Here is a 4783-nt window from a genome sequence, read left to right on the forward strand (position 1 = left end):
TAAAAATATAAATTATCGAAATTCATAAAAGAAGTAGATGAAAAATAATTTGTTGAAATCATAAAACAAAATTTTCCACAGGCTGCAATAATATTTCTTCCGCGACTACATAAAGCGATAAATAAATATTGTCATTCAATGAGAGCTTTCTTCTACTCGGCTATTCGAATAGGCCCATTTCTACTAATATATATTAACTTTATCTTGATTTAATTTATTCTTTATTTTTTTACAGGATATATGATGTTTTCCATATGATGTACACTTTTCTACATGATATTTTCTCTCAGTCGATGATAAATGAGTCCGTTCCCTATTAATTGCGTTAATTTCTATTTATCTGCTCGCAAGTTTAAGTGGCGGGCTTTTTCAAAACTTAACCCATTGGTCATCACTAGGTGTCACTGTTCGCAAGCACATCGATGTGGGTGTCAATTCGCGAGTGTATGTGAGCTTTCGCTCTCGTTTGTGTGAGTAGAACCGATACTGCCGGGGGTTGCCGGTGCATGCGCTCTCTCGCTTTTGAAGGGTAGGGATGAGCTTTTTCACGTTGCATTCGCGTATGCGGCGAATTTCGGGCCCTGACACCTTAACGTCCTTAATAGATATAGTCTTACACACATGGATTCGTCATCACGTTGAAGTTTCAGAATACTAAGACGAATCCGATCATCAAAGATCAAAGGAATTCGTTGGAATTTAACGAAATGCGCAAAAGCGCCCCAGAAAAGAGGGACGGTTCAATGCTCTCAATACGCGAGGAGCGTTAATTGGCCTTGCCACGAATGAAACGAGGTAACGGCCTGAGCCGATTCGCTGCTTAACAGCCACGATAAATTCCGGTGTAGCACCTCGTTATCTGATGACCGTTTTCTTGATGCCTCGTAGAAAGGCAGTCGGAAGTCCACGCGCGTCGACGGGAAATCATCCACATAGCCGTAACCCGCGCGTGAGAACTTAATTAATTAGACGTGCAACCGGCCGTGTCATGAAAAAGTCCTCACTTTTTGAGTATATTGTTTATAATTATTTGTCAAGAAATCATTAATTTATTTTTTATTAATATCTATTAAAAATTATTAAAAGAGCATTTACTAAGAATAAATTGTTTTAATTAAATTAACTAAATGATTGTGTAAACATATGCATAATTATATTTGAGAAAGTAAAACAAATTTTTTTTTTAATGTATGATGACGCAATGAAATTATCTTTATTTCAAGCATATTTTCAAAAAAGAATTTTAAGAAAGTGTTATAAATCGTGTTATAGATCAACAAGAAACCCTAAATGTCTTTTGGCTGCCTTGTTACATATGAGCTTTAATTACGAATGTACTTTGCCACTTCCATTAAAAGTTGTTTGTAACTTTAGAGCATATTAAGATATTAGATATACGAGCTAAGAGTTTATATGAGATTGCTCCGATCAACTTCCTTTTAATTTTGGATTTCTTGATGAGTTTTAAGTTAATTCTCAAATTTAATAAAAATTTATGAAAAAAAAATTTTGTAATATTAGATATTTCCGTTAGATGTAACGGGAAAAACGCCACGAACTTTTTCCCACACCTAATATATTGGAATATATTTAATCCTGAATAAAAGTAGTTATATGATGCTCCGATCTATCTTGTATTTCTTCCGAACATACGTCCTCGAAAAATACAGATAACCTCAATGCGGGAATGAAGCAGCAAATTCAAACTCTCTCTCATCTCTCTTGCTACCAATAATGGCAACAACAACAATTTCATTAATCAATTAATGACTTACTATTATATCACATTTGAAAAAGAGAATGCTTGAAATTAGATGCCTCCTTAACTAACGTTGTAATAAAGCACTGATTGATTTTGTTCGCTCGTGCCTATAGAATCAACAAAACGAGTCACTGTATATATATGTGTTTTTGGAAGCAGCTCTCCTTCCTTATCCCTCCTTCTCTATCCCCGATTGACGAACCCAAAGGTATATAGAGAGAGATAGGCAGAAAGAGAAAGAGAGAGAGAGAGAGAGAGAGAGAGAGAGAAAGCTCGCGATGGCCGCGCGATTCAATGCGTATAAAGGAATCGACTTTAAATCTGTGGAGCCCGCGAATGAAGGCTAACACAGGATAGAAGGGAAAGAGGAGATGGGATTGTCAGAGGTGGCAGTGGTAACAGCGACGGCGGCGGCAGCGGTGGCAACGGTAGAGAGTGCGGGGGCAGCGTTTTAGGTTTCTGGGTTCATCTCTCGACCCCTCGCTCATCGGCCCTCTCGGTCTCCTCTTCCTCCTCTTCCTCCCCCTCCTCCTCTTCCTCTTTCTCGACCCCACGAAGTTCGAAAAGGCTGCTGTGCGCGCGGCGCACGAATGTGGAACAGTAGGTCAGCGCACTCCGTGACCCCCGCCTGCCGCGGCCTACCCCTCCTCGGTGCATGCACCCTGATGCGATATGTACAGCCAACCGACCGAACCCCTCTTGTCCCAGTCTCCTCTGCACAGTCCCTATATTCAAGCGCTCTCGGCACCTTACTTCTTCCTTTTTGCTCCTTGCTTTCCCTCCTTCTCCTCCATCACTTGCAATAATCGTCTCATCCCGCGACCGATTACGTTTATATCGTAGGGATGAGTTTACGCGATTCAGTTCCGACGATCACCTCTCGACCAAAAGTGAGAAAAAGGTATAATATCCTGTACACAATGTTTTCCTGGGAAAACAATTACACTATAACAAAGGGAAGTAGAAGGAAAAATCAATTTTTCGTTATCAGTTCTGTTATCGTAATATTTGCCAATTGAAATTCATGAGATTCTCGATTATGCTGAAAGTGAGGGAAATTCTGCATTCCGGAAAAGATAATCATTCATGTTAAATGATGGTTGGAGATAGAGATAGTGCTTTACACTATTTGCAAGTTACTATTTATAGCACCCTTGATAAATCATCTAATAAATTAAGCGAAAAGAAAGATAAATCTTATATAAATAAATATCAATGTTGAACAATAAAAGATACGGGATGATTGCTATTCTCGTTCACTTGAAATAACTATTTGAACGTGAATTTGAACTCTATATATAATAATGATGTTGTAAGTAAATAGAATTTTTGCATAAATATATATTTTCACAGAAAAAAATGATAGAAACCAAATACTTTAAATAAAAGAAATTACATTTTTCATTCACGTTTAATAAGATGTATTTTAATTTTAGTCCCACTTTCCCCTACATTTGCTTCTTATCAAAATACAAATTTCCCTAAACATTTGCACTCTAGTTATAGCAAGCAATCGAGTTTATCTCGCTTCTCTGAATATTTCCTTGAATGTTTAATCTCATGTTGTTTATAAATTGATATCCTAAGATGTATAAGATAAGAAACTCTGAAGTATTTACTTTCCTTCGTAACGATGTATCTATAATATCTAGATCTGCTTTTCTAAATAATTATATTTAAATTATTTTTCTATAGTAACAATTAAAAATTCCTTTTAATTATTTTTATTGTTTCCATTTCTCGCTTATTTTCATTATCAAACGTTAAATTTTATACAGAAGATCGGCAGTTCTCCTTTCTTGTGAGACTCATTTTTTTTCTTTGAGAAATCGAAACTGTCATGTTGATACCAGAGCTAGTAACTATAAGCTATCTACCGAGGTGAGGATTCGGCACTCTCGCCACGTACTTTAAGGTTCATTCGTGGAAAATCGATTTACCAGGCCGCATTCCTTCGAGGAAAATATTGCCTCGCGCCGTCTCTTCTCCCCGTTTAGTGCGCACGCTCGTCAGATTTTACGTTCCAGTAAACGCGAGATTATTGTCTGCTTTCCGCACGCACGAGCTATTATTTATCATCAACAATGGCTCGTCGACAAACCACGAATGTATCAACAATTTTCAATTGTTGTACAAACGTAGCGAGAGCGATATTCGATCGAAAATTTTCATGATTTGAAAAGTACCAAAATAAACAAACATTTTTTAGGTCCATATCAGACTACAAAGGATTGTGAATTGAAGATTAAGATTTGATCAATCAGAATAAAATGATTAAAATTAAACTTATCTGATTAGTTGAATTCTAATCTTCAACTGACAATCTCCAATACATAATCTGATATAAATTTTAAAATTGCAACCATTGATACGGCATTTTTAGAAATATCTGATATTTTTGTCACATTAATTGATAACAACCAATTTAGTCAGATTCTTAAATTGATTTAACTTCAAAATGAAAATGTATTACGATATTACTGCTTCTTCTCTTGTAACTTTAAAGTTATCGGACAGGTCGAGCAATCTTTTAACGAATAATTGTTATGATGCGCACATAATGATGCAAACTTCGTACAACTTCTCTCGACTTATCGCCGTGGAAACGGGGTCCACGTCAACATGCCGCGTGTTAGAATCGGTATTGTTTAACACTTCAGATGTTCATTGATTTTCCACGATCACTCAAGCGAGTCAATCTTGATCGAAGGCTACCATCAGGTTTTCCGACTGGCTAATATAATTCAACTTTGCAAAATAAATGCTGCGAATCACACAATTACAAAAATACAAATGTATTTACGTTTTTAATTACGTCATTTAATCAACATAATTTTCAATATATTTTTCAAAATATTACATCGCTTCGCTGTAATAATAAAAATTATTTGAAATGTAAAAGAGTATCATTATGCTAGAATATTTTTATGATTTCTATCTTTTTTCGAAAATCTGTTTAATTTCCTTATCTTAATATCCTTCCTTCTGTTTTCTTTTTTAATCTTTTGTGAGTACCCCGAT

The sequence above is a fragment of the Atta colombica genome, unplaced genomic scaffold (genome assembly GCF_001594045.1).
Source record: "Atta colombica isolate Treedump-2 unplaced genomic scaffold, Acol1.0 scaffold52, whole genome shotgun sequence".
Taxonomy (NCBI): Eukaryota; Metazoa; Arthropoda; class Insecta; order Hymenoptera; family Formicidae; genus Atta; species Atta colombica.